The 27820-nt window shown below is 43.3% G+C and overlaps 1 long non-coding RNA gene across 1 annotated transcript; it reads right to left on the bottom strand.

The window, feature by feature from the left end:
* Positions 1–1895: 1895 nt before the first annotated feature.
* Positions 1896–17484, bottom strand: LOC146178943 (uncharacterized). The gene is made up of 3 exons (XR_014700893.1): positions 17365–17484; positions 13626–13722; positions 1896–2179 (listed from the first exon to the last, which is right to left on the bottom strand). It is a non-coding gene; the product is annotated as an uncharacterized LOC146178943 (long non-coding RNA).
* Between the last annotated feature and the right edge of the window lie 10336 nt (positions 17485–27820).

The following is a 27820-nucleotide window of genomic DNA, read 5'->3' as shown; positions in this document are numbered from 1 at the left end:
AACCAAACCACGCGCCACAACCGGTCGCCTACACGATCGTCATTCCTACACCTAACCACGAGCCAGAACCCGCGAGCTATGCAGCAGTCCTTCGTCACCCGCCGCCAGGAGAGAAGGAAGGGGTGGGGGGGGGAGAACGGGGGGGCGACGTCTTAACCGCAGTACGTCTCTCCTTTCACTAGGCGCGCGCCGCAACCACCCCTGCCCCCATTCCGACCTTTTTACTGTTTTTTATTTCTTTTCTAACCACACTCCTTCTTACCCTGATCGTCGGGGGTGCGAGGAGAATTTCGGAACGCCAGCGAGGACCTTGCCGGGTGAAACTGCCCATTAGGGTGACATCTGTGGGTATTGCAATACCCGCTGCCTTTTCTTAACAAACTCTTTTTCGTGGCAGTACATTTTGAGGACGAGCTCCGATTCTGAAAATATAGCATAGCCCTTCACTGATAACTTAAAAGTTCAATAAGCCATTTAAATAATTGGCAAATTGAAGCCTTCTGCGCCTTACCTTATGTCCGCTGTAGCCCCCAATATCGACGCAAGGCTAAAATCCATCTAATGCCTGTTACCCTTCTTTTAAAGTTTCTACATTATGAAACACACAGGCTATACATTAGATAGCATATATCAAGTACAGTTACACCGCACCAATAGTAGTGTTATATTTTTATCATTTATTTGTTAACTGTGGTTAAATCCCAACATTGTTCTACACGTTTCACTAAAAATATTCTTGAATAGCTTATGTCGAGTATGTTTTGATTTTACAAATTGTAGTAGTTCATTATTTCTTACTGGTTTGTTAGTTCGGATCAAATAGCACACATTATGTTACATCCTAAAGACATATTATGGCAGACCTAGTTTGCTAATATAATTTGAATAAATCTATTGCAGGTTTTATTGTTATCGGAAATTGGTAAGTTAAATTGAATACTGAGCACTGTGCTGCAGATTTAGGTCATATATCATTAGCCTGTGCTAGATAATCTGCACTGAGTGGAGTGCAGTCATATGCAATTGTGATGTATGTGCGGTCACGTCTGTGAAGGCGCCAGCGTGTCGTCATTGCCAGGAGCACTTGAGGAAGCAGATATCAACCTGGACATAGCAACAGGCCTGCCTCGACGACGGCGGTCAAGGCCCTGCGCGAAGCAACAAGCGCACGTTTCATCGGATACCTAGGTGTGGCGAACGCTCCGGGAGTCTGCCCTTGAAATTACGCTCTTTCCAAAGGCAGCGGTGGAAGAAAGAGGCATGCATCGCCGACCCGGCATTGTGCGTCAAGAAACAGGTCTACCCGTGGGAAGCTGGTGACGTATTCGCCCACGTGCCGTGGCCTACGTGAAGGAATTCGGAAGGCGTGTCTTCATGGTGCTGTGTGCAAAAATGCCAAGTGGTGCTCTTCGATTGGCCAGCACTCAAGGACAAAGGATTCCCTATCTAGGTGCCTAGGGGCAAGACAGTGTAGAAAAACCGGGGCATTTCTAGGGACATTGACAGATTTTCTCTAAAATCTCTACCATCATGTAAATAAATTTGCACTGCTCCTCGCTTCCGTGGTGCCTCGTCGTCTCGCCTCGCTGGCGTTCGCTACCTTCGGCTCTGGCCCTACCGGCGTCGCAACACGATGTAAGCTGCGCAGTGTAATATGACTTGATGCTATATGAAAAAGTTCAATAAGTTTCACAAGTAAAAATTGTCACAATAAATTACATTATAAATTTCGCATCGGTACGTGCGCAGCTTAATGACGGCTATTTCCGTGCGTCATTATAACAAGAAAACCATCAAATGTTTTTTTCTTATATATGTAGTTTTACATATTCCTGCCAACATTTTTGTGGGTAAAGAACAAACAGACGCCATCAGCCAACACGCTCTCGCCTAAAAAAAGAGTGAACCATAATTTATTGAAAGAGAAATTCCCGAGGAGACAAAGGTTGACAATGTTTTATTTGTAAGGAGCATTCTGGCTTGGGTTTCTGACTCTATGTCGCCGAGACGGCCCACTTGGCTTGATTGGCGGCATTCCAAGCGGTCCAAGGTACTCCAATTCGAAGCCAGGAGGCAATGGGCCGTACGGAGTGAAGCACATTGCCAGCCATGGAGTATTCAGCTTTCTAAAGCAGCCACAACACTTCGGGCAATCACGTTCGCGTTTAAAGGGATAACACTGCATCGGAAAGAAAAACAAAGGCCACGCTGTGCACCCGCAAACTCCATAGCAATTCTATGTGACGTCTCACATTATTAACGCTACGTTAAGGCGTCATGAGTGCAATGCATACTACCTCTCAAACACAAAACTAGATGTTTGTCACGTGCAGCATAATAGCCTTAGCTTTTGTTAAATATCAACGAAATGAATGTTGTAACTGCGTTTTTATACTGCCACAGCAAAGCCATATTTCAGTCCGATCTCTATTTTTGTACTGAAACTGATTTCACAAAGAAACATATATCTGCCTCTGTACAGCGCTGAAATTCAGCGCAGTCAGTACGTTTATTTTGGCACAAAGCGCAAATGAATATACGCTGACCTCTTCGGCCTTTTAGCACATTGTTGTTTTAAATAAGAAAGGTACAAGAATGCAGCTTAGTTTCTCAGAGAAAAAATATTTAAAATGGCAACCATTGGGGTGGCTACGCCGTCCTAGAATATAAAAACATTGTTAACTATTGGAATCAAGCTCCTTTTCAACAACGCCTTGAATAATCGACCAATCAGTGCTTATGACAACCAATCATCATTGCAACCTGTTTTGCGTGACGGCAATAAGTCGGCATTGCCGAGGAAACGGGAACAATATAGTTGATGCCAAACAGCAAATCATGATATATTCAAAAATAAATTTCTAGGGCGATTGGGATCCAGGTAGAACGAGAAGAAGGAGATGGCTACATGGTATGAAAGAGATTGAACAAGGGTCGCAGGGAGAGCCAACATTTCGACAAGTGGATTGTCTTCATAACGTTGCCTCAACCTGGGAACTGCGGCTTCCCCCCTCTACCCTGCTTTAGCTTCTTTCATACTAGGATAATTGGGAGCGACACATTACTGGACAAATGCGAAGCCTTGGCCAGATTAGTGCACCATAATAAATTTAAACCAGTGCAGAACACCAGAAGAAAAATGAACGCAACTGCTAAACGCAGAATATAGCAAATACTTCTATTCCTCCAGAATCCATATATGAAACCAGAAAAGGAAAGAAAGCAAAAGCAGAAAAGATTGAAGATAGCCGGATACGGATAGTCAGGAGAAGAGCTAGATTAATTTTTCCACTACTTTATTAGATAGTTTGTTGGCCCAGCTTTGCCCTGCTGCTGAATCATCAGTGCCTAGAGGATCTTCCGCTCTTTCTTTGTTTCATATTTCTTAATGAAGCTCATGTGGGTTAGGAAACGAGTGCAGGTATGAAGGACAGTTTTTATAGCGAAAGCCTTTAATGGCTCCTACTGTCTGTGTTCCTCTGGGCACACTATAGCTGTTAATGAAATGATGCCATCATTCGAACCCCCCCCCCTACCGATACTAACCATACTAATAACTTTCCTTCTTCAACGTGAGGAAGATGGTTACAAATAAATAAATCCAGTCTCCACTGGGTATTGCAGTTCTATACACTGATTCCGCAGCTGTATGCTTCAACTAACTGCTCCACGCCCAGAATATTGACATGCACTTCGCCTTGTCTTCCATAAGAAAGAGTTACAAATAAATAAATAAATTCTGTCTCCACTTGGAATGGAACTATCATACCTTGAATACCCGTCCGAGTGCTTTATCCAACTGCGCTATGACCGGCATTTTTTATCTCATGGAAATACTTCAAGCTCAATTTAACAAGGTCGCATCCCGCAGCCTGTTATACATAGTCGTACCAGCATCGAACTGTCACTCTGGTCACGCATGAAAGTTCTGGGAGACATATATATGCATCGAGTAGAGGTAACCAAGCAGGAGGTCGATCATGCATCGCGTAAATACCCCGGTCCATAGCACACTGTTCTCTGAACAGAGACTTCGATGAACTTGGTGGCTCTCCGTGGCGATCTGTTATGCGGCTCTTCCACAGGATAAACAGTCCCATGAGAACAAAACGATCACGTCGCACCTCAGAAGCTTCCATTGCAGGCAATCTTATATTATAGGACGCAATATCAATGTCTTTGTTGATAGTTCGTTGAAGAGTGTTCCAAAAAACACTGAATCACGACAATACACAAAGGAGCGATGTATAGTTTCTGGCTGCTGACACAAGGGACAATCCAGTGACCATGGCAGAAAAGTCTCCATTGTACGAAGTCACGTTTTGACATTTAAATTTGAGATGTGAAGTTTGAAAAGAAAGTCTTTGCGGCTGATTGTATTGATTCCGTTATACCAGCTTTAATACATTATTGTCTAGAATGGCGAGGTAAGGTTGCCAATACATTGGTACTGGAAATAATGTCTCCATTAGAACTTTTCTCACCACTCTTTTGGATTGCAACTGCATAGGTAATCAAAGGGAAACCGCACTGTAATGAATTGAAATGTGTCGGCAACTTTCTTAAGAAAACCCCTAAGTTAACCTCACTCTCATTAAGTAGGCATAACCAAATTAGGCAAATGCGCACCTAATCTCATAATAAACACAGCTGGCAGGAAGAGATATGGCTTGCGGTTTTAAAAAAGGAATACCTTGAAACAAGATGATGAAAACACAAGTGCTGAAGACCAGCTCTCCCCAGCCTCGAGAGGAAGAAACAAATTGTCTCGCCACACAGGCCCCCATTGAGAGCGCGACATAAGAGTACAGAAAATTCTATGCATGGAATGTACTTCATTTCTTGTACAATGCAACACTTGCATTCAATGTCAAGAAGACATTGCTAACATATGTGGTCGTGCAAATAGACCGCTCCCTAACCACCTAAGCAAACAACGTAAAAGATGCGTACAAACACTCCTTTGACGTCGGTTGTGATGAGCACAATTTGCGAGATCCGAAAGCGAAAATAATGATTCGAATAATTACGTTATTATGGTTGGCTGGGGGGTTTCATCACATTGCTGCTACTTTAGTGTGCATGAACAACGCTGCTAAGGATACATATATCTCACGTGGCATCCCTTGTAAGGCTAACATGAAAGAAAACCTTGCAACAGTTATATGGCAAACCCATGTGACAACTGTCATCTATGGCAGGGAGCATGGAATGTGGGGTCCCAATTGGCCCCATGTATACAACTGGGTATGGGGCAGCCATCAAATACCGGCATCGGTCCCCTATTGGGCAAACGTGTGCTTCGTCGTTGCCCATTACAGTGTCCCATATTGGCGTTGCTCGGGATAACGAGGATCAGATTCCTGCATCTACACCACAAGGTTTCTTTGTCGGATATTTGAACGCATATCAAGCCTAAACGTGGTCGCTATGCGATAAAGCCCTGGTAGATAATACATGGGGCCAAATATATTAAATCGTAGTGGCTATTTGGCCGAAATGGAACAAAAATCAGGTGTGCCCACATGCTGCCGCACTCGGTTCCCTGTTGGTTATTAGAGAGCAGGTGGATATGTCCTAAACATATATGTATATGTCCACGTATATGTATATGTCCACGTATATGTCCTACATTGGCCGTACTGAAGCTGGAAGGCGGGCGTGCGCTTAGGCTATCAGAGCGGTTCCTCGCAGGCAATTTGAGGGCACATACTACAGAAAGTGGGTTTAGGTGCCAAAGCCAACATCCAGCCAAACTGCGCCTGCGCACACAAAACCTCTTTACGTCACGCATCAGCGCTGGCGGGCATGAAAACGCGCTTCCGCGCGTTAGCGTCTTTCGTCAGAATCGTTAGGAGCGAGGTACGACGTAACCTAAATGCGGTCTCTTTTTAGGCATAACGCGAAAATTGAGCGTAGACCGTAACGGGACTGAGCACACAGCAGTGCCTGTGTACCACTGCGTACGCACTGTTTCCACCCTATATTTGTATTAGACGTTGCCCTCAATTACTTCTAAGAATATATATATAGCAACTGTAAGCGTAGTTGTGTTGGTTAGAAAAATCTCGGCTTTTATTGTCATGCTGATGTAAACTGGACTAGAATGACTTCATTATATACACGCGTAACTATTCCTGCCTAAGTGGTTCACTTAACAGTCTGCAAATAACCTGACATTACCTCTCAGAATACGACACTGAACCATGTGGATCATGACGTTATGGAATCTACATTCATCATATAAAAGTATTGTGAAATTTTCTGTAGTAGCTGCTTAGAAAGGACAGATATATATATATATATATATATATATATATATATATATATATATATAATAATCGTGAAATAGGGCTCGTGAAATATGTGTCGAGGAACTTTGACTTCGGCTTCCCGATAATCTACACCAGATCCCTATGGGAATATTGTGGGCAACCACAACTTTATTTTGCTCCTGTAGAACCCGTACGGCCCCATCTCATTTAAGGGAGAGGCTGATCAACATCAGAAGTATACTTTCATTACTGAGAGGCTGCCGGAATCTGTCAGATGCAGGACCATCGAGGGAAGTTGGCAGGACATGCATACTTGGCAATGGGGGTCGATTTAGAGCAGCCAATAAGGGCTGCCTAAAACGATTCCAACTGGGACCTATCGGGGCGTTTGTCGGCAGCCCACTCCAAGCCTACAGCGGTCTCCGTTGCAGCACCCGCATTGAATCCACCACAGCTGCATAAGCGGAAAACAAGCAGTCGGGGAAAGCCCACGACGGCTGCATAAGCGGAAAACAAGGACACAAATTAATTATGGTAACGCACATAGTCTACAGCGAAAGGTTTACGGAATTTAAAACGTAGGAAACACTTTCTGCTTCAAAAAAGCGAATAATAATTTGTCATACCTCTTTAAGGCACATCGCCTGAGACCGGTAAAGAAGGGGCCTGGGTAGAGCTCTGAAAGTTTGCCAGGTAAAACGGAACAATTACACTGACGCCCGTAAAACTAAGAGGTTGAATCAAGGTGTAGTATTTATATAAACATGTGAGACAAATGATGGGCTGAGTAGAAGATAAGCACCCAATACAAAGGATATATCGTAATCGTATTCCTTTGTCCTACGACAACGAATGTTAAGAAAACATTATGATATATGCATACTTCAGAATCTTGATGACTGACCCGGCCAAATAATTAATTTATCAATAAGCAATAAAAAGCAAGTGTAACCAATAGGGGCTTTTAGCGGCACTTCATCATATACAACAGAACAATTTGCGATATATTCAATCCCGATTACATCGATTCCGTAACGACCTCGTAATATTATATGTATATACTTCGGTATAAAGTATGCCAACAGGTGAGCCCGTCTTCAATCTAGAAGGGGGAATGCAGTGCACCCATGCCTTCGGCACACTTCCTGTAGCTATGGGCCGCCTGCCAGTGTACATAGTCGGCTACACTTGTCTAGAGCACACTTTCGCAGTGAAATGCGCTAAAAATAAAGCGATGTTCTAAAGCACCCACTGGCTCTCACTTACAATAGTTGCACTCGAGCGGAGTTGAATTGTCCTGAGAACAGCACAGACACAAATTGTTGGCCAAGTGCAAAGAATACAAGAAAATATTGCACTTCATTTGCTACGACGAAGACTGCTCGAGCGCTGTACCCGAGTAGGATCGGCTCTGTACCACCGGACCACCCGCGATGCGCACACACTCTTCAGGCGTCCAAACAAGGGTTACTGAACGCACCCCTATGTGCCGCTTGGCGAACGCGAGCACGGCCTCTAAATATTTGGTAGGCACAGACCTGTGCGGTGGATATCACGCTGACTCTCACCTGGCAGTTGTATCTCACGCTATGTGGAACCTGTCCCGTTGACTTTAAGCCTCACATAAACGTTCCTACGGACGTAGCCTTGGGGAATGCAATCTAAACTGGGGCACTATAGGTGCAGATATAACTAAAATCGGGAACATTTATTTTTTTATGTCCTTCGGGAGCGAAGGAGTCCTCACGAGAGCTGCCTCAGGCCATTTGTCAGCACGGCTGGCAGCACCGCATAATACTCAGTGCACCCAACAACTGCTTTCTCACATTACAGCAGAGTAGGATTGGAAAACACTCACGGTCAAGACCACAATCAATAGACTCAGCGTTGCCTAGCAGAGCGGTTTTAGTGTGTTAGTATTGCCAGTAGGTATCCAAGACTGTGCAGCCAACCCGGCTAATCTTGAGAAGAATGATCCTGTGGGTGTCATTAGGAAAACAACGGCTTACAGGGGAGCGGTTTGCACTTCGATATATCTAATGCTCCGTTCAACGAGAGTTCAATGTAGGCGAACACTGGTCGAATAATTTTGCACGGAATTTTCAAGCGCATAATCTGAGAGCTCAATATAATAAAGTTCGATATATCCGAGATCAACGGTACTTCTCTACATCAATGCAGCCTTACTGGCCTGGATTCATCCCATCAAGTAAATGCTCAACAGGCCGCCCTAATAGCTGTTTAGCTGTCATATGATACAAAATACGTAACAGATTTACATTTAGAAATGTAGAAATTTGGCACATTTGGTGTAATCCTTTGAAAGGCGCCAGCTTTAATGGCCTTCAAAGCTCTAACACCTGCCTGATCTTTTCGCTGCAGTAATTAAGAGCTGCCCAGTCATGAGGCAGAACCGTGGGCGAGACCCGCGCTTAGAGCTATATACCGTATTGTTTTGGAAAAAAACAACAGCAAAACTTCTTGAGCCCCTTAAGACCTCCTTAAAGCTATAACAGGAAATCCTTTGGGGCCAGTTCTAGTGTAGGAGGGAGTGCGGCTTCTTTGATGCTGGTCTCAAAGGGAGCAGCTCCACGCGGCACCGATGATACGCGCTCTTCACGACGCTTGGTTTTCATAGCTTGCGGCAGATGACATGCACCAGGCTCCCTGGAGACGGGGGTGAAGCCTTGTCGTTGTGCTTCCAAGTTTGGCAAGACGGCAGCGGCACTAGACAATTAGTACATTTTTGACCCAGCCCGGCGTGGCGCAGATGGTTAGCGTGCTTTGCTTGTAATCAGAGAGGTAGGACCTCGATTCCTGCTTGAATAAGATTTATTTTCTTTTCAGTGAGGTGTTTGCAGCGGACAGATCGCACACTCGTGAGGAAAGAAAGTCTTTAACCTTGAAATTCGAGTCTGATTAGACTTCAGCAAATGAGCCAGGGATGCGACCTAATGCGGCTGACGACAGCCGCATCGCATTCGTGTGGTAGAATAGTCTTTTGCAACCCTGCTATAAAACGTCACCGGTATTTCCTTGACGAACGTATCAGTTTAATCTGCTTACTGTTACATGGGGCTTTCAGATATCACGTCAATGAAGAACAGTTCTTACATTGTGTTTGAAAATATCACACCACCTCTAACAGTTGAAGCAAGGTGGTCAAAAGTAGCAAGCTTAGAGTCGGCCTAGAGGCCAAGATTGCAGCTGAAATCGTCAGCAGGTTATGGCAAAAATGGAGGCGTCGTTTAACAAGAACAAGAACAAGAACAGGATTTTCCATAATCCGCAGTCATAAGCTGTTTGGACACTGGGACCGCATCATCGTTCACTCCTTGATTTCATTGCATCAGCCAACCTTTTTTCATTTATTTGAGCACACCCTTCATCCATCATAACATTCCTTTTATGCCCTGAGGCAATAAACTTCGCAAAAAAAAAAAAGAACAGGATTTTACACTGAATTTCTGAATACCGGCCAGGGAAGTAGGACAGAGAAAAAGAGACATGTTCACAGAGCAGTTGTCTCGATGGGGACATTCCTTCGGCTGGAGTAACCACCGGTTCAATGCAGTCAGAAGTCCAGAGAAAAAACAGTTCCGATGAGCGCACATGTCGTCCCAGCCATCAGTTCTTGGTTTTCATCCCCTATGAAAGCACTCCGGCCCTTAAAATTGTCCTGGTCCTATCCGAGGGCGATGATTCTCTGCTTCAAGTGCTGCACTTGCAAAGCGCTCTTATTTTCTTTAGGTCATTTTGACAAAATACACAAGACATAAACGGCGTCAGCAACACTTGCGCTGACACGGCACATTACGCGTTTTCACATCCATCAGTTCGTCAAGAATGTTTATGCAGTTTGGTTTATCATACAGCGCCGGCTTTAACTTCCCTCAAACACGCCTCCAAGTGAGGTGCTTGCACACAGGTCTGACAGCGACATCAGACTTTTTTTTTTAATTCTGTCCGTGTTTTCAATAAGCTATTGCGGCCAAGAAGGGTGTCAAAATAAAATTCCTGCTTCCCGCCTTGCAAAAACTGTGTGTCATACGGATGTATTGGTAGGTCTTTCTTTAATGTCTCTTTAAGCGCAACCCAAGAAAACATTGCTGCCCAGAAGTCTAAACTGTGTGAGCTATGCTTTCAGGCTGCTTACATAAAAGGCAGTTTGTCGACCAATGGACAATCAGGCCTTTGCCATGCAACCATGGTTGAATTCACAGTGTACGTGTGTGAAATTTAAAGAAGATTGTTTTTGTTAATCGTTGTATTGACATTATTCTAACTTTTTTGAACACATCTGCTTCTTGGTCTCCACAGCCTGACAAACAGCAAATGGTTATAGGGTTTCGACTAGATATTTATGCAGGTTCTTCCCAGTGACATTGGTTAGATACTGAACAGAACTTCACACCTGCAACGTCCAGTATGCCAGCACAACCTAACGCAAATAACCTGTCACGGTACCAATACCATTTCATCTATCGAAGAAACAATAAATACTGGAGGCAATCACTTTAAGTGAAGTTGCATAACTGTCCAAAGAAAACCATCGTCTGATTGAGGCGAAACAAAAGCCGTGCCAATTTTGGTTCGCACAGAGACACGCACACAGGAAAGCACGAAGAAAAAGGGACGCGGTTGAGGAGCTTCACGAAAAAAGCGCTGGGGGCGGTCAGCACAGCATTGCAATAGCCTAAAATGATCACCGCCCAGCAGGATGACCTTGAATCCGCTGCAGCTGCGTCGGCGACCCACACGACTGTAGCTAAATGTACCGCCACCTGCTGTTATGCTTTCTTTGCTTCTGCTGTAAATCAAGTGAATATACTTAACCAAAAATAATTATCGTGCCTCGCGATTCCATGCACCAGTAATTCCGTTTGTACTTTTTTTTTATCGTCAGCAAAGCAAAGCACAAAAAAAGACAAAGGAAGAGGTGAGGACAGCACAAGAGCGACTAGATCTTTTTATTTCGGCTGGAAAATTAAGTAAAGGAACCTAAGACCGCTTATGTGTGAGCATACGGAATAATCAACCAGGCCACGATTCCAGTGCATATGTTTCTAAACTCAATAATGTTCTTCACTACTAGACAGCTTTATTATACTGTGTACTTTCTTTCCAGTTGTGATGTATGGATGCGAGAGTTGGACTGTGAAAAAGGCTGACCGCCGAAGAATTGACGCGTTTGAATTGTGGTGCTGGCGAAGGCTCTTGAGAGTTCCTTGGACTTCCAGAAGATCAAATCAGTCGATATTGTCGACCATAAACCCTGACTGCTCATTGGAGGGTCAAATTCTAAAGTTAAAGCTCAGCTACTTTGGTCATATGATGAGAAGAGAGGAGTCGCTGGAGAAAGATTTGATGTTGGGAAAGGTTGAGGGTCGCCGGAGAAGGGGTAGGCAGCGAGCGCGATGGTTAGATGACATCCTCGAGGCACTGCAGATGCAGTTATGTGATGTTAGGAAGATAGTGAGAGACCGGAAAGCGTGGCGTGACATGGTCCATAGGGTCACGAAGAGTCGGACACGACTGAACGACTGAACTGAACTGAACTGAACTGTATTACGCTTTGCGTGGCCTTGTTATTGGGAAATTGGATGGATTATAAGAGAGCATCTCCTCTGAAACTGGGAATAAAACGAAGGAGCTGGCTGTGTCCACCATGCTCTGCTTTTTATTTTCATTCTGATACTATGAATGTTAAAATAAACCCGTCAAATATTTCGCCATTTTAAAACTTTATTTTTACCCATCTACTCTCATGTCCTCTTTCGGCGTTTCAGCCACCAATGTTCCAATTGGTGTTGCTGACTTGCTCCGCACCTTCATTCGACCAATGGTGTCTCTAAAGCCTTGGGATCCAGGCAGAGTGGTGTGTCTGCATCAACATTTCTGTGGGTACCTTACTATTCGAGTGTCAGATGTTTAATTGTTTCTGCCAATTTCCCGCACCATGCACATGCGTCATCTTTCCGAATAAATTTTTTTGTAGCTTTGTAGCTGCGTGTTCTAAGGTGCACTAGCTAGCTCTTCCTGCCTTCCTGCCTATTGAGTTATCAAAGGAAGGTTGCTTTCTGATAAGCAATTTGCAGTTCCGATATATTTCTAAGCTTGCTTCTTTTCAACACGATGTGTCCAATGTTTACGTTCTGTGGTTTTTACCTGTTGTTCAAGCTATTTGTTACTCCGTTTCTTTGTCCTGGAGTACTGCGTGCCTATTTCTTAGGATCCTATTTTTTTGCTCCATTCTGGGTCAACGCTTCTTATATAATAGGGACCTAAATACTTTACCCGCCTTTTAAGGTCCGTTTTCCTCAGGACTTCATCTATAATATTTACTCTGAGCTTCACGTGCATACAAACGTGTCCAGCAAATGTCACCATTTATCGACTCGTTTGTCATTTTGTCATGGGTACCTAGGGCTAATCATCCAACAGCACTCTGGTTTATAGTTAATTTCGACGAAGCCCAGAACTGCATTTCCGAAAGTAGCCCTGTCGCCATACGTAGTTTCCAAATACCCCAAAGGAACTCATAAGATTTGTACCCCCTTAATGTTTTACGTTTTACTATCACGGCTTTTTACCCATTATTTTATTATACTGTTCATGCTCTTTTCCAATTATGTTCGCCCTTCTATTACCCATACCGATAGATATTTATACTGACCTTGTTTGCAAGCACCTGAGCGGATGAATCATTTAAAATTTAAAAACTGATGCCCAACGTGCCCGCTTCATCTTCAAAAAAGTTTAACTACAATTTTAAAGTCTTCTTGACTGTCTGTTACCCGTACAATAGCGTCCGGATATATTGAGCCCTGTAGCCACTGCTTCCAAAATTTTCACCTAATCAATACCACCGATTGAACCAAGATCGCCCTTTTGTAACCTTATTTTCGTATCTTTCATATCTTTCTATATGATATCATCCATCTATCAAGCATAAGCAGGAGCGGTGGTAGCAGTCAACCGGGCCGCAATCATTTGAATACCTTGACTTTTTCAGTACTTATCACTTCCTATGTAGTTTGTAATGTATTCCGTTATACTTCCTTCACATCTGTTAACTCATTACCTGTACCTCGATCTTTTTGATGTTCCTTGTAGCCGTACGGCTGCACTTAGATTGACGCCATTGAGAAACTACTCTCGTATTAAAAAACGATGTCACATTTTATACGCAGAATGCTACTTCAAATATCAGCAAGCCAGTTTGAATTCTTGGATATAATAATTAAGGTAATACATATATCTGAAATTGTAAGTGAAGCTTTTTGATATTGAGTAATCTATATTAAAACACGTACAGGTGATTAAAAAGCTGTCACTTGATGTACTTACCCCAGCAGAGGAACCGAGATGAACACAAAAAGTGTTGAAAGCCGAGCACACTTCATCATTTGCATTAGCACTGAAGTTCTCAATGTTGGATGACAAACTGGAATGCCCGAATTTATGTATAAGGCAATTTTGTACAGCGTAGAAGTTGGAGAAAGGTGCGTGTAACAAAATATATTATGTTCCAAAGTGGCAGTATAGCCCTATTATTACTATTTCTAAAGAAGAAGCTCACCTGCAAGAAAATGTAGAAGCCTGGCAATCGCCAATTTTTAAATTGTGATCTAATTCCTCATCCTTGAAATGCGGCAATTATTCTGCTGGGTTCAAAATAAAGACGTTTTCGTATGCCAGGGCATATCAACTGATTATACAAACTCAATACATAAGCTTTTACATAGATCATTGTTAAAGATAGCAGTAAACAATTGAAGAAAAGATATACAACAAAGATATTTCGCATACCAAAAAACATTTGATGCCATGAGAGCGTGCTAAACATGCATTAATTTGGTTAGATCGAACATAATAAGCCACAATTAAGAGTTATTTCTTTTATTCCAAATTTCTTGAGCGCCGGCTCTAAAATTATATTACTTACAGCTGCAAACGTGCATCGTCAGCATCAGTTAATATTTCGTCTAAGTCTCTTAAAAGCACCTCTATTTATTTTGCAGTAGGTTGTGCCAAACTCGGCACGTACGCAGGAAACTTCAAGAAACGTATTTACTGCCGCAACAGTCACTGGTTGCTGCGCTGGTTATTGATAACAATGTTCGTCGCTCGCACACACACACACACACAAACACACACACATACGTATATTATGTATATTTGGAATGAGGCAAACTGCGTCTTTCTATCTTGAGCGCGAGGGGTATGCCGGTGAAATAGACATTTTAAAAAATGATCATAGGCCGCGTAAGCTTGCGACACCCGCCGTAATACCGTAGTATTACAATGATCATACGAAACACAATGCGGCGTTCAGCATTGTGGTACATAACAATCATTGATTTATCTACAGGTGAGTGACGTCATTAGGCTAAGTGGAAAGCATGGTGGCGCCCTTGGTACCACATGGGATCTAGGTTGATTGAATATAATCAAAGCTGAGTGTCTCTATCTTAATTACACGTCACCGCCAATAAAGCGATGAGCGCGACCAACACAACATGCTCCCGAAGATTTAGTTACAGGCACTTCTAGCGTCAGTTTACGCGACGATGATCAATGGCAGGAGAGACAGAGCATCAGGGTGCTTAAGATTTTATCTTTTCTAATTGTCAACATTTGGTATCCATATATTTCTTTTACGGTTTTGCAGGCGCGGGTTTTTTCCAAGGCATATTACTACGGCTGCTTATTCTTCGAGGTTCTCTGATATCAAACAAGATTTACCGAATGCAAGCGATTCATTATATTGAAATCCGGTGACCTGTGTTGTATGTACAGTAAAGTTTTGCAGTGCGCCTAAGTTTCGCTGATATGGACTAGTAGACTACAGTGAACATTTTACGTATATCCCTTAACTCTCAAGTGCACATGAGAACATTGTCGATGGTCCTGACGAGCGAACTGTCTCAAAATTTGACATGAATACCTCAACCAGCAGTAAACCAAAGCACACCTGTGTCGGCTTCCTTATTGCTTCTGTTAAACACTACGTACCGTCGTGAGCAAAAGTGGTATACAACACTCAGTCAGTGACAATGCTCGGGAACACTGCATCAAAATGCTACCTAGTGACAGCGATAGGGATACTGACAGCAACACATGCATGGGCACTTCCACTATTGTCTAAATACCCAATAACTGTTTCTAGATGGAGTTGCAATGCCGTTTTACAGAGCTCGACCTCAGGTTTAGTGTTGTTTACCACTTTTGCTCATGACTGTACACCGCCGGGGTAATAACATCGCAGGCCCAATTTTTTCCTTCCTTCAGCGAGAAACCAACAATACAGGTATGTCAACTCCCGATTCTCACTTCTTGAATTGGTACAGCATAGTTTGGTTTGCAGGATTTAACGTACTGAAGCGACTCAGGCAATGAAAGACGATGTAGTAGAAAGCTCGTGAAATTTTGTCCCTCTGGAGTTCTCTGGCGCATACTAAAACTGCACAACAAATGGGCGTCTTTCCTTTTACCTCCGTTGAGAAACTACCGCCGCATCATTGATTCGATCCGGCAAGTTCTGTATTCAACAGCCGAGCACCCTACGTACGGGTCACCGTGGCGGGCTTTCGCTAATTATAGCTAAACCATGGACGCATACCCTTCCAATAAAGTGTTTAGGAACACAACTTTTTGTCAAGTAAACCCTTGACAGCAGGTATATGTCATTTGCCGGCAGACCTGTTACAGCAATTGTGTCGGTAGACGTCTCAGCAAAAATGCATAAAATTTATCGGAAGTCATGACTATACCACCTATGCCACAACACAAAATGGTATAGATTACTATAAGAATCATAATTCAGTATAAAAATTTTCATTGACTCAGATTAGGTAGAATTCAAATTCACTAGAGATAAGCCTCGAATAATATATATTAAATGATAACGAAGCGGTGAATTAGTCCAAATGGACAATTACAAGCTACCGAGCGTATTAAGACTTTTGCAACCGAGGTGGTGCAATTTACATATGCATACATACTTCTCGCTGCTAAATCGTCTATATGCATGAGCATTTATGTCTGGTATCAATAACACGCACAGAAGTGGTATTTTTGTTTACCAAGTTTGAATATAGTTGTTGATAAAATGCAAAAGCTGCACAGGCTGCACAAAAGCTACTAAATATTTACCTTTCCTTCGCCACTAATACTAACTTATTCAGACTTCAAACGAGAAAACATAAAAAAGCTTGTAAGCCATCCACGCCTCAGCTATCAATATACTAGAAATTGTCTCGATTATGACTGGAATCATTATTCAGTACATACATTTTCTTTTTATTCAGATTAGGAAGAATTCAAATTACAAGAGGGAAGCCTCGAATAATATATCTTAATGACACAGATACGGCGAAGTATGCCAAGTGGACAATTACAAGCTACTGAGCGAAATAAGACGTTCGCAACCATAGTGGTAAAATTAATAGATGCATACATACTTCTCGGTGTTTAATCGTCTATATATCGTCTATGAGCTCTACATGCGTCTGGTATCTGCACCACGCACAGAAGTGGGGGTTTTCTTTACCAAGTTGAGTATAGCTGTAGATAAAATGAAAAAGCTGCACAAGCTGCACAAAAGAAACTGAATATTTACTTCTTCGTCACTGGTACTAACTTCTACAGACGACACAGCGAAAATGCGTAAAAATGCTAGGAAGCCATCCGCACCTCGGCTATCACTATACCTCAGATTTTCTCAATTAAGGCGGGAATCATTACTCAGTAAATGCATTGTCTTTTGGCTCAGATTGGGAAGAATTCGAATTCTTGAGAGGTAAGCCTCGGATAATATATAATAAATGACAAAGACGTGGCGAAGTATGCCAAGTCGACAACTGCAACCTACCCACCGAATAAGACGTTCGCAACCGTAGTGGTGAAATTAATAAGTGCATACCTACTTCTCGGTATTTAATCGTCTATATACATGCGCTCTATGTATGTCTCGTACCAACATCAGGCATAAAAGAGGCGTTTTTATGTAATTATCAAGTTTGAGTACAGCAATTGATGAAATGAAAAAGCTGCAGAGGAAGTACAAAAGCAACAAAGTATTTACCTTTCCTTCGCCACTGGTACTAACTTCTTCAGACGACACAGCGAAAATTCGTAAAAATATTGTGAAGCCATCCACACCTCGGCTATCACTATACCTCAGATTGTCTCGGTTATGACTGGAATCATTATTCAGTAAATGCATTGTCTTTTGACTCAGATTAGGGTGATTTCAAATTCACGAAAAGTAAGCCTCGAATAATACCTCTTAAATGACACCGCAGTGGTGAAGTGTACCAAGTGGACAATTACAAGCTACCGAGCGAATTAATAGGTTTGCAACCGAAGTGGTGAAATTATTAGATGCATACATACTTCTTGGTGTTTAATCGTCTACATACATGCGCTCTATATGTTTCTCGTTCCAACACCAAGCACAAACATGGCTTTTTTTGTTTACCAAGTTTTTTATACCTACTGATGAAATGGGAAATGCTGCAGAGGCTGTACAACAGCAAGAAAATATTTGCCACTCCTTGGCCACTGGTACTAAGTTCTGGGTACAGTTGTTTTCCGATGACTACGCAGATATCTCCTTCTGAGCCACCGCTTCACTCATAGTATAATGCGTGTAGTCTACAATGCGCCGCGCACATGACTACAGGAGGCACCGTCTCCTCGCGAAACTTTGAGGAATAAATCCCGCCGCTAACTATCCGCCTGCGCATTTTTCTCTCTTGCAACATGGGAAACGGTGAAACATTTCATGCTAGTTTGAAGAAAATTCCGTTCATATTTCATGCAGGAGATTTGTTTGGGTAATATAATATGTGAAGAACAATTGGTTTTAACTTGCTTGCAACGGGATTCAGTAAGTCAAAAGAAAAAGAATAGAAAGAAGTCACGTGTGTCACACTTTCTCGACTACGCACGAATCCCAATAATTTGAGTGGATAACACCACTGAAAATGTAGATAAATGAGTGCAATTTAGATGAGTGCCGGCATTGAAGCTCACGTATGGGTACCGCTAGTTCCTTAATCTGAAGGTGTCGCCAGAGTTCGGGGAAATCCCGATTTTTGTCGACCACGATGCATCTGCCATAGCGCTCCTGTATGAACAAAATCGATATTAAAACAAGAGTTGGTAGAAGACTTAAGCAACACAGATTTCAAATGACATTCAACTGAGGCTGTAAAGACTACTTTTGTATTAAACAGAAATCAGACCAGTACGAGTTAGGGTTTCGAGTTGGATTTAGGGCCGCTGCAATTCAAATAAAGTATTTATCTCGATATCTCCCGCAGATGTTGATAGTGTAGTTAGTTGACAGCGAAGCATTTGGAGAGGAGAGAATTCTAAAGCTGGATTGTTGCGTGAAAAGATTGCTGCCTTGGAGAAAACACCCATGTTATCTCAGCAAATATTGCACCTCTCCTGCTACAATCTGGCCATAAAAGTACAGCATATGTATAACACGAAGTTTAAGCAAAAGTGGATATATCCTTCACGCGACCTGGCTGCATGAATCAGCCAGAAGCGAAGGGCGGTCGTATATATGCTTTGCCGTCTGGCCTCAAATAACTGCAAGAACAATGTATTTGAAAAACCAGCTAGTATTTGTAGATACCTGTGTTTAAGTGCATGGCCAATTATGTCAAATTTAAAAATAGCGTTTTTTGGAAAGAGTGCGCTTTGTAGTGCGGTTAGTTAAAGATACGGATAAACATCGGATTGATCATAAGTAATTACTAGTGAGCACTCTACACTATGTCCTGCTTTCAAACGACATTTATTATTTTGGCTGCCAAGAAACTTTTTGCACAACCTGCCTGTCAAAGCTTAATGAAGCAAACTGATTTTTCTTAGCAGAGAAATAGAAATAATACTTTATATGCACATTGAAAATATAATACAAACACCTACGGCATCTTGGAACTGAAATGCTAGCACATCAGGAACTACCAAATGGGAATATCTGCATTCCGCAAAACTTCGTATTGCCATCAGATGGACAATTTTCCAGCTACAAAGCGGTGCAGCATTAAGTTCAATATTTAGCGAAGTATCTTTTGCTGCTGTCGAAATTAAGCATGGTAAAGTGCCCAAATCGCAATATAAATATTGATCGATTTGCTTAATGAAAAAAAACGATCGCTTAAGCACGCTCTTAAATACACGAGTCCGCTCATAACGCACGTGATTGTGTGGTGCCTTAATGATATCATTGAAATCGTCGGTATAAGGTATAAGATCTGATAGCATACCACGACTTGCAATGAGAGAGTTACTGTCGAGGCCACAAACGGTTATAAAGCCGTCCTTCCCATATTGTATCTAGGTGCGTTCTAATGAATCGGGTTGAAAGAATGGACCAGTGTGGTTAAGCTGTTTACCATAAAGATGTTTCTGAATCAAGAACACTTGCCGCTTAGTTGATGAAAGAAAACAGGTTCAAAAAACAACCCCATATGATTTTGACTCATCATCATCATCAGCAGCAGCAGCCTGACTATACCCACTGCAGGGCGAAGGCCTCTCCCATATTTCTCCAATTAACCCGGTTCTGTGCTAGCTGCATCCACTTCACCCCTGCGAACTTCTTAACCTCATCCGCCCACCTACCTTTCTGCCACCTCTTCTACGCTTTCCTTTATTGATTACGAACAGCTAAAGACTCTGGCTGTTAATCTTGAGAACTCCACCAAGAGGTGTTGAAGCGCTATTCAAACTGTAGTATCGCACAATAGTTCATGTTCGATTGCCGTTTCTTAGATTCCACCATAAGCATTGTTGTCGTTTGGCCAACACACTCATTTTGTCTTCCACTGGTGCAATACCAGCATGGTAGGCCAGATGACAACATGCATTTATATATCATATTTTGAATATATAATGTTGTCCAGGATAAATAAAAAAATTCGAATTACCAACCTACCTACCCACTACCCGTTTAGCCCATTTACCCTACTGATCCATTTAAGTCGGTGACATGACTGTGACGTGATGTGATGTAACATGTCTATGATTTGACTGTACTGTCATCACCCACCCTCTCTCACCCACAACTTTTATACCCACTTACCCCTCTCCCCCAGTGTAGGGTAGCAAACCAGTTCCTTTACCAGTTAAACTCCCTGCCTTTCCTCCTCATCTTCCTCCTCCTCCTTGAATCTGTGTTGTGCGATGTCAGTGGAAGTCAAAGGTGCCTAAATGGTCGATATTTCTGAAGCCCTCAACTACAACGTCTCTCACCCTGAGTTGCTTTGGGACGCTAAACCCCACAAACCAAACCAAAAGATTTAGGTCGATATAATACGTAGCTAGCACCCCAATCCCTCACTTCTAAATGTCAGCTTGAAGCAGTGTATTAATAGCAGATATTTTATTTAAGTAAAGGCCACCCTTGAAATGCTCGTGAGCAATCAAACTATACATGATCATCGTAATGAATTTGCAAACCGATGTTTCGCTGCAGAAAAAACATCGCCGCAAATTCAAATACTACGTATCTATACATATATACATCTCGCATAAAGCCGCATGAGTTATACATGTAGCTGCGCTGGCTTAGTGCATTGCGTGTTGGGCTCTAATACCGATATTCTGGGGCCTGAACTCAGACCTCACAGCCGAGAGCTTGCCCAGCACCGATTACTTCAGCAGCGCTCATCATGACAACCGCAGGATCGGTAAGACCCCAGCTAACGATGCTGCGAGCGGGAATCTGAGCCGAATCATGGCCTGTCCCCTCCCCATTTTACCCCTAAACGTGAGAGAAGATTCATTTGCTGAGCCTTCATCGCCCTCGGGTTTCTGTTTCGTGGATGAGAAATTCAATCATGTGTCGGACATTTGAATATCTCCCTGGTAACTTCGGTGCCATGAGCGCGACCAGGGGCCGTGTAAAGGACTCTGCTAACAATTTTGTGGGCGTGAGGTCAAAATGACATGACCGTGACGTACCCTTCAGATGTCAATCGTAGCGAATTAGGAAATCGTCCAAATACCGGTGACTTGAAGCATGAATTCTCACCGGTAGTCCCCCATCTAAGGCAAAGGCGTTGCACACCTTTGGCAAGGAATAGACAAAGGACCGTTCCCTAGTTTTGTTGTAACACGGCGGAATAAATACGCGATATATAAAACAAACAAATGTATGTTCTGGAGAGACAATATCTTCAAAACTTTTTAACATCAAGCGCAAATAGACAAGTTTTAATTTGGAAGTTATATTCGCTGAAAGGCAAGTTTGCTTGCCACGAGGGTTGACGGCGTTAAAGCATGCACATGGCGGTTTGCAAGCAAACAGCTATTCCCTGGCTAGCTGCGCTATTTTCACGTCGTCTGAAATTGAGGTACTGTGCGAGTGCCGTAAGTGTGCTGAAAAATATGGTAGAAGGTAGTGGAAGCTCAGTTTCCACAGCGATAAAATTTCATGGGGCGGTCAACACTGAAGTGGACGAAGACAACTTGTGGAGGAGTTTTCGATCGCCACCTACTATGAAAATAAAAAACCTCAGAGTGCGTATGGGAGATTTGCGACTCGTGGTCCTACTTGGTTATTTTGGAGAATTCCAAGGGGACCGTAGAGCACACAGCGAGGCTACAAATAAACTCATTTGACAGCATAATTATGTCTATTTTGTATGCACAGCCCTGCGCAAAATTGAAGAAAGCAAGCTAATCGCTGCAAATATTTTTCGGTATAGTGCACCTGAATAATTTGGTTGGGCAAGACGCAAGTATATTGTTACGAAGCGGCAAGCCGATGAAGACAGGAGACAGAACATGACCGATGGCGATGGTAGATGACGTTTAATGAATGTTCGCGGGACTAGCGGGAGCGCTCCTGCCCGCTTCTTCTTCCTTGTCCGTAACATGACCCGGGGCCACCGAGCGATCGTCCCGATCGTGGACGAGGAAGTTTAGCGATGTTAATGATTTTATGGCATGATTATGGGCGTGTCTGGATGCTTGAACAAGAAGAGGAAGAAGGAAGAATAGAACGGCTTGCCGGTACGATGTCTGATGCGTGGATGATCCGCCTCCCTTGGAGCTGTCAACCATCCCTCACCAGAGTCCATGGGACCGATGGCTCGAGGTCACGTCGGGCAGCTTGGGCGGGGGTTGCGTGTTCGTGTCCATCGGTTCCTTCGGGTCATTCGGGTCCTTCGGGTCCTTCATCTCGGTTCTGATCGGTATGTCTGTTCTCCTTGTCTTCAGGTCCGGGCTGGGGGCTGGGCGGTGGTAGTTGTTCAGGCCTGGGCTTGAAGGGCAGGGGCGAAGCTGCTCGGCGATGTCCCTGGGCCCTCGGTGATGGTCCCGGCTTGAAGATGGTGTCGAGGCTCCAAGGCGAAGATGGGGATGCCGTACGCCGCACCTCCAACCAAATGTTACGAAGTGGCAAGCCGATGAAGACAGGAGACAGAACATGACCGATGGCGATGGTAGATGACGTTTAATGAATGTTCGCGGGCCTAGCGCGAGCGCTCCTGCCCACGCCACTGCCCGCTTCTTCTTCCTTGTCGTCCGTAACAATATTATTGAGGCTGCCCTGTGCATAACTTTCAAATGACCTCTTCACCATCATAAAAAGCTGTCGCGCAGGTTTGTCAAAACACGTTGTCTGTCAAATTTTGCGAAGGGTGTACCTATGTAGCAGGATAGTTAGGAACGAACACAACCATGTGAAAGAACAAGGATAAGCACCACAGTCAAACACACACTGGAAATACATACTTATTTGGTCCTAACTACAACCTCCTGCGGTGTAACGAATGCCTGTGCATCTTCATGTAGTGCAAATACCATCCGGAACTAAACTTAGCGAAATCAATCCCTCTAAATCCCAGGTAATACAGATGATTCACCGTTGCTTCAGGTATATATTCACGATTGTTCCAGCAGGTGTAAGCTTTGGTAAATTCGGTGCAAGTTAACTTTTTTCTGACCGTTGAAGAAGGCATCATTGGTTCAGAATAAATCATGTGGAACTCGTCGCCTCAGAGCAGCCATCGGAGGCTCACCAGCTTTGCTGCCTTATATGGCCAACCAAAGAGCTATATTGTTAAATTGTGCCTCAAAGCAAAGCATTTGATATTGTGACTGGTAGCTCAGCTGAGGGGTGTGGCGAACTGAAGGACAATCTTAGGCGTTTCTTTTGAGGGAAAATGCATATACAATATTTTGTTCATTTCGCTTGCACGTGTTTTTCTAGCTGAGATGGCTCAACTTCATAAAAAGTGACTCATCGTAAGAGGGACGCCGTAGTGGAGGGCTTCAAAAATCTTGACCGACTGGTATTCTTTGACCTCCACTGACATCGCACGAGAGACAGCTGCCTTGTTTTTTGCCTCCATCGGAAAGCGGCTGCCCCACCAGGATAAGGTGCCGTGCCCATATTATCAGCACTCAATTAGGATAATTGCACAAGAAGTGTATTATTATGCTCTAATTTGGAAAGAAGCGGTGTGAATGTGTGAAAATGCGCATGCACATTTTAAGTCTGTTCTAAGACAAATCAGGATAGGAGTTGGGCGACAGGACACTATGCGTAGGCACGGTATTGTCGAGTTGATTTAGCATGTGTGCCTAATGTATTCCGGCAGTTCTTGCGTCAGCAGAAAAAGTTTGCCGACTACGCTCCTCGATTGTACAGAGGATCATTTGACCAAAGCGCATGTCTGTTGTATGTGCAGAGCTTCTCGGTAGACTGAACGTTCAGTTGAACAACGTGAGCGACGGCTAGCGTTGTCTACCCATATCCCCGTGTCTCCCGTTGTCAAACGATCTGGCTGAACGTCTACTGTCGGCCAGGGTGCAGTTCATGCGCATCCGACCGTTGATAAATTGGCGCAACAGACAGCTTGGCACCAAAGGCCCCAAGCAAACGTGCTGCAAGTCTTCTTTCTAGTATCAGTACCGGATCCAAATGTTGCCACAGCGGCAAGGGATATGGCGATCGATATGATTCTTACCAAGGTTGCGGCAGGAACGGATCTTAGAGCTTTTTGTATCGACAGTATTCAGAACCATTTCATTGACCATTGCACCGTTTTCACTTTGGTTCAATTAACTACATATCAAATATATAAGCAGGTTAGGCACAATTCTACCAAAGTGTTATCCTCTTTTAAAAACGCGGTTGCCTTATAATGAAACCAAATTTTCGCGTCTGCTTTGCTCAAACGTTTACGCAATTTGCAAATTCTGACGAAGTGCCATCATTTCTAGCTTACCATATCCTAACGCTCGATAAGACCGTTCGGCAGCCAATAACAGCTTAAATTTTCAGGCTTCTCTATGCCCTAATTCCCACACGTAACTGAAGGGCACACATATTATATCCATTTAGGTGGTGTTCAGCCAATACACCAAAGCTGTCCCTCACAGGTAACCTGTTAAATAGTTGTCCAAAAGATAGGGCAAAGCTTCAAAACGTGTTAGTGTATCTGCCTTGAAAGAGTATAAAATATGTAACTGTATTGCACACCTAGTCTGTTAATTTAAGACATCCTCACTGATACTACTCCAGCTGCAGTATATTCTGGTTCCTGAGCATCTTGATAAACAAACTCACCTGCGCATTTCTACATTGCATCCCTAATTTTATGTAACGGACAAACTCGTTAACATTTATGAATTTCTTTGCACACTGCAGGCGAAACATCTAATATGGCTATGTAGAGGAGATACAAAAACTTCTTTCGGCGTGGTACTGCAGTGTCATTTTACTGTTGGACATTTTTACTTAACCCCTACACAGTGGATTTAAATCTCGATGAAATATGGTTAGCCTTGACCGCCTAGTAAAGAGCAGAGACATTAGTCTGCCAACCAAGATCCGTATAACTCGTGCTATGGTCTTTCCAGTTGTGATGTATGGATGCGAGAGTTGGACTGTGAAAAAGGCTGACCGCCGAAGAATTGACACATTTGAATTGTGGTGCTGGCGAAGACCCTTGAGAGTTCCTTGGACTGCCAGAAGATCAAATCAGTCGATATTGTCGACCATAAACCCTGACTGCTCATTGGAGGGTCAAATTCTAAAGTTAAAGCTCAGCTACTTTGGTCATCTGATGAGAAGAGAGGAGTCGCTGGAGAAAGATTTGATGTTGGGAAAGGTTGAGGGTCGCCGGAGAAGGGGTAGGCAGCGAACGCGATGGTTGGATGGCATCCTCGAGGCACTGCAGATGAATTTATGTGATGTTAGGAAGATGGTGAAAGACCGGAAAGCGTGGCGTGACATGGTCCATAGGGTCACGAAGAGTCGGACACGACTGAACGACTGAACTGAACTGAACTGGCAAAGCCGTACCAGATTTCGAATGGTAATAGGGACTACCGCAGTATGATATTTTAATTGGGCAACACTCCAGGAATGGTTGTAATGAAGAAAATCGTAGACACAAAAAACGGTATTGCGATTGGTGAATTCTACAAAATGAATGAATTAGTTGCACGACACTTATATCAGTGTTGCCGCTTTTACACGAGCACGTAAGTAACTTATGCTTTACTGCAAGATTTTAAATCATAAACCCGGCAGGCTTCGCACACTTGCGCGGGAACACACACACTCTTTGTGAAATTCTGGCCAGATTGCGAACTGCCGCTAAAAGTCCCTGGACTCTGACCTGAAGCTCCGGCTTCCACCTGGCCTAACCCGATGCGAAGAAACTTTGCCGTGCCGCCTGTGGGCTGGTGTAGCATTCATAAACTCGTATTCTTTTATGATAGGCATGGCAATCAGCCCTGAATGTACAAACTGTGGATGCGACGAGTCTATAGGCCACGTTTTGTAAGTGCTCTATATACAGTGAGGAAAGACAGTGTCTGTGTCGTACGCTGGAGCATCTAGATGGACGCCCATTGACTGAAATTGAGATTTTAGGTCCCTAGCCACGGCGATCGTCTGCGGTGAAGGCCTCCCAGGCACTGCTCCGTTTTATGAAAAGCACAGGCCTAATCGAAAGAATATGAGTTTGCTGTTATGTTAAGTGATATGACTGTGACGTGATGTGATCTGGCATGTCTGTGAGGTGACTGTAGTACCTTCAACCATCCCTCTCTCACAATTCTTTTATATCCACACACCCCCTCCCCCAGTGCAGGGTAGCAAACTGGTTTCTCTTACGGGTTAATCTCCGTGCCTTTCCTCCTCATCTTCCTCCTCCTCCTCCCTTCAAGCCTAATTTTTTACTGCCTCTGATGATTTTTCCGTAGGGTTCCGCCCTAACCTGCACCTTGTGAACATAGAGGCTTCTATGTTGAGAAAACAAAACAGGCAGTGATGGAATTTTTTTTCAGCCCGTAAGCTCTTGTGCAGTCCTTCAAGTCAGCAGACTTTCAGCTTTTAAATTTCACTGCACGTCCGAGAAGCCTAAGAGATCCTAATGATGAACAGTGTTAGTTTTGGTTTTGGAGAATTACAGAACGGAGCACGAGAACCGGAGAGATAACGTGTCAGCTAATGTTACCAAAAAAGGGTAACAGCGTAAAGTGGTACCAAATTGCAGCGAGAAAATATCAACACAATAGTTTGAAAGTAATTAGGAGCATTTTATTCTGCTGTCAACATAAGCTTTTCTTCCTATCCTATATCTCACTACTATTGCATCCTCGTGCCTTGAAGAATCCCAAAGAAATTTCGCTCCAACACCCCCCACCCCATCCCCCCCCCCCAAAAAAAATGGGTCTTCAGCAGTGAAGCACATTTTGAGCCAATAACTACCTTGTCGTCCGTAGCACCCACAACCATTTTGGCATCCACTGACGTGTTTGTATGGTTTGTACTGACACCAAAAAAGAAAGAGAGCCTAATTTAAATCCAAAAGGTTTACAAAAGAATGCCGCTTTACTATAAACTAAGCATGTTGCTGAAATAAAAGGGGCCGCTGTGCTTTACCGTAGAGTGGAAATCATAGTTTAAATTTCATTGTCAATTGCATTTTCGACATGTCATTTCAACTAAACATGCTTATTTTTTGAGTGGTAACACGATCACGCATGTCGTGAGTTAGGTAGCAGTAGCATTATCAAAAGAACTGAAAGCTCCTTTGGGCTATTCCTGGGCGTAACCTTTATAACGTAGCTTCTGGTTTTTTACGAGATGAAAATTCTGTCAGATGACTTACGGGGCTATGAGTGATGTTTCTTGATTGACACACTACTGCCCAGGTAACCTTTTTAAAGAAAAACAATTCCATATTTTGCCCTTATACTTAAAAGTCGCACAATGTACCATTTGCACTAATAACCTTTGTAAAGGTTATTTGCATTTTGTTTATAAGTTACATCGTTTTGAAGCAGTATAACCTTTACAAAGGTATACAGCCTTCCAATCAACATACGTTACTTGCAGCAGCTCGTGCACCCTTCACACGTTGTAATGGTTGGTATGAAAAATTTACGAAAAATGTACTTTAATATGCTAAAACTTATAAAACATCAACTTATAAACACACACACACATAATTTGCTTTTGTGGGTTCCGAAATGCACAGCTGTGAGGTCTT

This window comes from Amblyomma maculatum, chromosome 9, assembly GCF_055883805.1.
Source record: "Amblyomma maculatum isolate TAMU_Amacu chromosome 9, ASM5588380v1, whole genome shotgun sequence".
NCBI lineage: Eukaryota > Metazoa > Arthropoda > Arachnida > Ixodida > Ixodidae > Amblyomma > Amblyomma maculatum.
The sequence above is the reverse complement of the archived record's forward strand: the minus strand, read 5'-3'. Positions and strand labels throughout refer to the sequence as shown.